The sequence below is a fragment of the Triticum dicoccoides genome, chromosome 2B (assembly GCF_002162155.2).
Source record: "Triticum dicoccoides isolate Atlit2015 ecotype Zavitan chromosome 2B, WEW_v2.0, whole genome shotgun sequence".
Lineage (NCBI taxonomy): Eukaryota > Viridiplantae > Streptophyta > Magnoliopsida > Poales > Poaceae > Triticum > Triticum dicoccoides.
The window spans coordinates 206876808-206884916 of NC_041383.1; the positions used below are offsets into that span (position 1 = coordinate 206876808).

General features: G+C 42.7%; 1 long non-coding RNA gene across 9 annotated transcripts; it reads right to left on the reverse strand.

Moving 5' to 3' along the window:
- Positions 1 to 3751: 3751 nt before the first annotated feature.
- LOC119363106 lies at positions 3752 to 7325 on the reverse strand. 9 transcript variants are annotated; one of them, XR_005173767.1, is made up of 8 exons: positions 6764 to 7324; positions 6590 to 6688; positions 6390 to 6517; positions 5800 to 5872; positions 5577 to 5709; positions 5289 to 5399; positions 4316 to 5146; positions 3793 to 4211 (listed from the first exon to the last, which is right to left on the reverse strand). It is a non-coding gene; the product is annotated as an uncharacterized LOC119363106 (long non-coding RNA). The 9 variants fall into 9 exon arrangements; XR_005173771.1 differs by having other exon boundaries at positions 4316 to 4421; positions 5062 to 5146; positions 5289 to 5709; XR_005173766.1 differs by having other exon boundaries at positions 4316 to 5399; positions 6764 to 7325.
- Positions 7326 to 8109: the final 784 nt, after the last annotated feature.

Below are 8109 nucleotides of genomic sequence, written 5' to 3' on the forward strand. Positions count from 1 at the left end.
CAGTTTCATCAAGATTCATATTGCAAAACAAAGATTTAATGGGGGACACATCAATAACTTTTAGATCTTCATCTTGATTTTCATAGGAATTTGGTTTAGCGGCCATCTTATTGACTAAGGTAGCTTGCATATCCGAAATTTCAGCGGTCATTTTTTCAAGACGAGCAATTTGGGCTCTTATACCATCGAATTCTTTAGACATATCATCGAGTTCTTTATTCATATAACTCATAAAACTTTTTTGTTCCTTAAGCTCATTTCTAAAGAAATTATTATGCTCAAATTGCAAAACCATAAACTTCCTGACATTACTTTCGATCTCCTCTAGCCTTTTAAGGTGAAGATCACCAAATTTAGGGAGAGCCATTGCGACAAATAAGCAAACTAACACATGAGCAAGCAAAAAGGCAAACGAGAAAGAGGCGAAAGGGAAAGAGAGGAGGAGATTGGGAAAGAGAGGGCGAATAAAACGGCAAGGGTGAAGTGGGGGAGAGGAAAACGAGAGGCAAATAATGTAATGCGAGAGATAGGGATTGTGATGGGTACTTGGTATAGTTGACTTTTGCGCAAACTCCCCGGCAACGGCGCCAGAAATTCTTCTTGCTACCTCTTGAGCACTGCGTTGGATTTCCCCGAAGAGGAGAGGATGATGCAGCAAAGTAGCGTAAGTATTTCCCTCAGTTTTTGAGAACCAAGGTATCAATCCAGTAGGAGATCACGCACGAGTCCCTCGTACCTACACAAAACGATAACTACTCGCTACCAACGCGATTAGGGGTTGTCAATCCCTTCACGGTCACTTACGAGGGTGAGATCTGATAGAGATGATAAATAATATTTTTGGTATTTTTGATAGATAGATGCAAAGTAAAAATAAAAAGGCAAAGTAAAAACAAAGCAAGTTATAAAGTAATGGAGATTGATATGATGAAAATAGACCCTGGGGCCATAGGTTTCACTAGTGGCTTCTCTCAAGAGCATAAGTATTCTACAGTGGGTGAACAAATTACTGTTGAGCAACTGACAGAATTGAGCATAATTATGAGTATATCTAGGTATGATCATGTGTATAGGCATCACGTCCGAGACAAGTAGATCGAAACGATTCTGCATCTACTACTATTACTCCACTCATCGACCGCTATCCAGCATGCATCTAGAGTATTAAGTTAAAAACAGAGTAACGCCTTAAGCAAGATGACATGATGTAGAGGGATAAATTCATGCAATATGATAAAAACCCCATCTTGTTATCCTTGATGGCAACAATACAATACGCGCCTTGTAACCCTTTCCGTCACTGGGTAAGGACACCGCAAGATTGAACCCAAAGCTAAACACTTCTCCCATTGCAAGAACTACCAATCTAGTTGGCCAAACCAAACGGATAATTCGAAGAGACATGCAAAGATAACTCAATCATACATAAAAGAATTCAGAGAAGATTCGAATATTATTCATAGATAAGCTGGATCATAAACCCACAATTCATCGGTCTCAACAAACACACCGCAAAAAGAAGATTACATCAAACAGATCTCCACAAGAGAGGGGAAGAACATTGTATTGAGATCCAAAAAGAGAGAAAAAGCCATCTAGCTACTAGCTATGGACCCGAAGGTCTGAAGTAAACTACTCACACTTCATCGGAGAGGCTATGGTGTTGATGTAGAAGCCCTTCGTGGTAGATGGCCCCTCCGGCGGAGCTCCGGAACAGGCCCCAAGATGGGATCTCGCGGATACAGAAAGTTGCGGCAGTGGAATTAGGTTTTTGGCTCCGTATTTGATCTGACGGGGGTACGTAGGTATATATAGGAGGAAGGAGTACGTCGGTGGAGCAACAGGGGGGCCCACGAGGCAGGGGGGCGTGCCCCGGGGGGGGGGGCGCCCTCCACCCTCATGACCGCCTGTGGCACTTCTTGGAGTAGGGTCCAAGTCTCCTGGATCACGTTCGGTGAGAAAATCACGTTTCCGAAGGTTTCATTCCGTTTGGACTCCGTTTGATATTCTGTTTCTTCGAAATACTGAAATAGGCAAAAAACAGCAATTCTGGGCTGGACCTCCGGTTAATAGGTTAGTCCCAAAAATAATATAAAAGTGGAAAATAAAGCCCAATATAGTCCAAAACAGTAGAATAAGTAGCATGGAGCAATCAAAAATTATAGATACTAGTGGACCCGTTGCGCCAAATGGCGCAGAGACCTGCTGATTTCATGTTAGCGATGAAAAGAAATCCATGGTTTAGTTGATTTAGTTTCGGGCAAGCACATATGGCGACAAATTTAACGAAACATGTAATAAATAAATATAACACGTATGTCTGTTTGAACTTCAAATACTACATATCATCGATAACACTATTTAATTAAAATAGAAAGAAATGACACCTACACCATCTCATTATTGGAAGGAGATGACACAAATGCAATATAACTTAATATAACATTGCTATCTCTTTTCTATATGTTGATAAGACCTTGTTGTATTCTTAAACACAACCTAGCTATTAATTTATACATGGATGTGACCTTTTCGCACCATTTGAATTTTTAATATGGCTCTAGTTATACGCATGAAACCATGTTTTCGGTGGAAATGACGCGCTACAATCCGGTCGTAAAGTAATAACTGAACCTGTTTCAAAAGTGTGAGCCAAAGCTCACCTTGCTCGAATTTCTTTCATTAATTTGACCTACTCTTTTCTCCTTGAAACAATAGACTAACCTAAGTATTATCAAACAAATTTTCTGAATTTTGTACTCCCTCCATTCCAAAATATAGTGCGCCCGCGCTTCCCGAGGTCCAACTTTGACCGTAAATTTAACCAACTAGACCAACTGCGGTGGGAGAAAAAATTATATAATTGAAAACTTCTTTCGAATACGAATTCACTGATATAATTTTTGCTCCCGCCGCAATTGGTCTTGATAGTTAAATTTACGGTCAAAGTTGAAGCACGTGGATAAAGGAAGCACTATATTGTGGAATGGAGGGAGTATATGACATCATGCACTAATCTCCCCACTGAAGGAATGCATACATATACTATGTACTACACAAAACCACACACATGTCACTTATAAATACACCGGGAAAAGGAACAGTTCAGTTATAGGACCAAAATTCGTCATACTGATAACACCAATGGTCTAAAGCAGTTCCAGATATGTAACTTATATAACCTCTGCTGCTTTGTCACAGACTCGAGGACATGTTGTAGTGCAGAAGTCCTTCTGGGGTCAGCCACAAACAAGACATGTTTGGCACTGTGCCTAGGGCATGGCGATTTGCTAGAATAGAAAACAGACACATCAAATGCAAGCAAGCGGTCTAAGTATAAATCACCGTTCAATTGCAGTAGCAGTGCAGCTGGAAGGAGACCATCACTGATTTTTGAAGTGTAGTGCGTGCATGTATACATAAATGCAATCAGGGAGAAATGAAGCAATAAATTAGCTGGCAGATCAAATAGATAGCATAATACAGAGCAAATAAATTCAAGTGCATACCTCGCCTGCTAGTGCTTGGTAACCTACAGCAAGCCTTCCTGAGGAGCAGTCAGCTTGTATCCGACTGGACTATCCTCTAAAGATTTTTAAGGATCGGCTAGAGATGCTCTTACATCCACTAACCAATTGGTTGAAAGTTGACATCCTAAATATTGTGGAATACTCCCTCCGTAAAGAAATATAAGAGTGTTTCGCTCTTATATTTCTTTATAGAGGGAGAATAACTCAACTACTCCATAATATAAGCACCACATCAATGCAGAGTCAGCTGCTACCTTCTACATTGGAAAGAATACGGTATGTAACATATACTGAAACTGTTCAACAAAATCATCTTTGCCCACTGAGGGATGACAGACATTTTCAGACATCGAAAGAGCGTGCATGTACATCCATACATATTTACAAAAAGTAGGAAATATAATACAACAGAGGATAATCGGATCATTTCTGATGGACACATCGTCGCCAAGTGTTAACCAGTAATGACAAAACTTTCAGTCATCATCCTTGAATTCCCTGGTTAGTCAAGGAAATTAAGAAACCATCATCCTGCAGGCCGTGCGCGAACCGGCACTAGCCGCCGTAGGAGCAGGCGCCGCCCTCCCACTTGTTGCACAGCTCCGTCTTCTGGGTGCCCTGCCTGTACGCCTCCAGCTCGACCACTTCTCCATCCCCCTTCGCCTCGTCCTCCCCTGCCTGCTGCAATCACCATTCCCCATTACAAAATCAATCATACGGATATGAATTCCCAATGAAATTTCTCGAATTGAGTGTTTAGTTTTGTGAGTTAGCCAAATCAATACCCTGTCTCTTCGCTTAATGACGACTTTGTAACATGAAATTGCCAACAAGTAGCCGATTCAATACTATTTCTGAAGAAAAATTATGCAAGTTCAATACAGTTTCTTCCTGCAATTGAATCCCAAGCAAGCCATGACGTGATAAGAATTTGTGTGGTTCCAAATTAACATAGGAAATTCCTAATCAAGTTGCAGCATAAATTAAAAATATCGAGTTGTAAGTTTGGCTTCATCAAGCAACTGCCAACACTATGTAGGTTCAAAGCTACAACTGTCAAGTACAAAATTATGAACACAACCTGATACTGAATGCAATTGCCAAATCGTTTATAGAACGTAATATTGCTAGAGTTTTGTCTGATTTTTCACGTTTAAACTTTCCTGCTAACCATATAATTGCGTCACAAGCCTAATTTCTCCTTGATTAAGCGACTTCAACTCACTGCATCAGACATCTCCTTTGTTCGAGATACATCCATTTATTTGGAATATTGCCACCTAGCCAAAATGTTTGAGCACAAGAAACAGGTATATTCAATACTTCTATTATCAAGAAAGAAGCATAAAAGGCAAGGTCCTCGCAGGACAGGTTCCTATACAATGTGAGATACACTTAGGAGCATGAGGCTGAACAAAACATGATGCCCCGCTAAATCCGGAATATTAAGACGAGTAGTGAACCAAACACCAAGACAGTACACGCAGAGAGGAAAATATGGTATTTCTAGCTAGAAAAGAAGTGAGCAAACCCCGAGAAGCAGAACATCAGGAACCAAATGTAAAAAGCCTTTTAGAAGATCCTCTAATAAATGGCTCTCCTGATATGTAATTTGCCTGAAGAATGAAGAAATCACATGGGATTTAGGACCACTGACCAATACATGAAATAGAAAATGCACAAAATATAAAAAGTAAACAAAATTCCCCACAGAATGAACATCACAATCAGTGGGCATTAACTAAACATGAGGCACACCTAGTGCCCCTCCTGCTGGGCGGCAAGGAAGAGGTAGCGGTGGCCTTTGAACCTCTTGCTTAGCTAGGGAGGAGATGGTGGCTGGGCGCAGGAGCCACATGAGATTCAAACCTACAGATGTAGCAAAGCCCCAATAATACAATCGCCAATATGAGAAATGCTGGTTTGCTTAGAGCACTAAGGCCGACGTGTGAACCACCAACGGAAGTGAAACATGAAAAAACTGTGACCAGATGCAAACAACCATGGCTTGAGAAGATTTGGAGGAAGGGAGGAACATGCACTTACATCGGTGTGAAGAGAAAACCAATAGAGAAGCTGGAAGAAGGCGCGGCGAAGACATAGAACATTAGGAGGCTGAGCAGGAACAGTAGGACAACAATTTAACCTGAACCACACTGAGAAAACATTCTCCAAGATCCTGAAAATATCCATGTTCAAATATTAGTTGTCCCATAAATGTTATTTGTTAAGCTAATACAGACTAAATGAAAACAATAAACTAAAGTACCAAATTGGAGTAACATTCCTTCACTCATGGCCGTACTGAATCCATATCCTCTTTGATTACACTTGGTTTGTATCTGTTAAAAACAAATGGCAGCTTGGTGAAGATTTACAATATAATGCTTCGAAAAAAATACTGCATGCATGTTCTTAAATATTGATTTCTAACTATCGAGAATTGAGATGATCTTTAACATGATCGTCTCCGAGATCCCAATCTAATAAGTAGTTTTCAAATAAAAAGGAAACATAGTTTGAACATTTGGTTGCTTGGAGTTAAAAAACTTAGTAGTATAAGAGAGGCTTCTCATAGCTCACAAATATCCCGACTAAAACCACCTCTTCTCTACTAACACTGCTGCTTCTTGCGTCCAGTAAGAGGAAAAAATACATGTAAGATCAATCACTTTCTAGTGAGCTGCACTTAAAATGGATTTATCATCACATCAACTGAAACAGTGCCACCTTGGTTGGCTTATACATTATCCACAGGCTGTAGCACCACGTTTCAGTATTTTTTTGAAGTTTATCATACCAAAACATATGCCAACATCACCACATGTGGAATTATCATGCTTCATATAAGAGTATTACCCTGCACTTCCTCGATGGCTATGTCAAACCCCAAATTCTTCGAAGGCCCCTATCCGCCGCGGCTCGAAGAGACAAATGACAAGCTTCTTCTCAAGCGGCAGTCCACTAATCGAGCATGGTGTTCACTCCTTTGGACAATGATACAAGCAATCAATTTTTGAAATCTAAATGCTCTTTGAACCAGAGAGAGTAATCTTTACCTCTACAATTGCTTGTGTCATCACACACATCAAATATTCTTGGCAAGGGCACATCACACAACATACAGTACCAAATCAATCTAGATTCCAAAACACCACCTGAAAAACTTGAAAAATTTGCAGGTCGTCATGGAAAGATGAGAAAATGGGTTAGAAAAACAGGAAGAAACACACCTGTCACATAGTCTCCTCCACAAACTAGGAGCTTTCTCCTCCTGGCGGCTTGTCCATGGCTCCCTTGACGCCTACGGTGATGTGCTCCCCGCCGGCTTCCTGCTCGGACACCCGCCGAGGGCATCGCCCTCCTTTCCCTGCAGATCCATGGCACTCCTCCTACTTATCCCTATCATCGGCCTGTCCTTAACACCATGACGCGTCCACCACCTGGGTCCTCCTTGGCCTGGCTGCTCCACCCCCAGTGCTGGCTTCTTGACCCTCCCCTGCTCCTCTACCCCTGGTTTGAAGACGTGGCCATCCCTGCGGAAGGCCCCTTGTCCGAGGACGAGGGCGATGGGCGCCAGCGGGAAGGAGGAAGGAGGAGGAAGGGGGAGAAGGGATGCGGCGGCCGGCGGCTATCCGCCCGAGCAGGAGGAGGGGAGGGGGTGCAGCGCCTATGGTGTCAAGCGAGGGAGGAAGGAGAGGTGTGGCGGCTAGGGTTGGGGCGGGTGTGGGCTGCGCCACCCCGCGAGGAGGATTGGAAGCGGAGCACGCGCGGGGATTGGGCAAAAGCCTCTTCCACGCAAGAACGATCGACCCAGCCAATAAACGCATAGCGCGAGCCCACCAGTCATTGGACGGCAAACATGACCGCGAGGTGAAATTGGGTTTGACAGCAGCTAAACATCCAACGGCTCAAACGCTCTAAATGAGCAGATCCAACGGCCAACAAAGGCCCAATTGGGGGAGCACCGTGGAGGCAAGTTGGCTAGCAGCCTTATATGTTTAAATGTTGGAGACGTATTAATGGACAAGACCCAATCGTAAGCATAACACAAGATCATGTAGTTCGTTTGCTAAGAGCTTTTCTAATGTCAAGTATCATTTCCTTAGACCATGAGATTGTGTAACTCCCAAATACCGTAGGAGTGCTTTGGGTGTACCAAACGTCACAACGTAACAGGGTGACTATAAAGGTGCACTGCAGGTATCTCCGAAAGTGTTTGTTGGGTTGGCACGAATCGAGACTGGGATTTGTCACTCCGTATGATGGAGAGGTATCTCTGGGCCCACTCGTTAATGCATCATCATAATGAGCTCAATGTGACTAAGTAGTTAGTCACGGGATCATGCATTACGCAACGAGTAAAGTGACTTGCCGGTAACGAGATCGAACGAGGTATTGGGATACCGACGATCGAATCTCGGGCAAGTAACGTACCGATTGACAAAGGGAATTGTATACGGGATTGCTTGAATCCTTGACATCGTGGTTCATCCGATGAGATCGTCGTGGAACATGTGGGAGCCAACATGGGTATCCAGATCCCACTGTTGGTTATTGGCCAGAGAGCTGTCTCGAT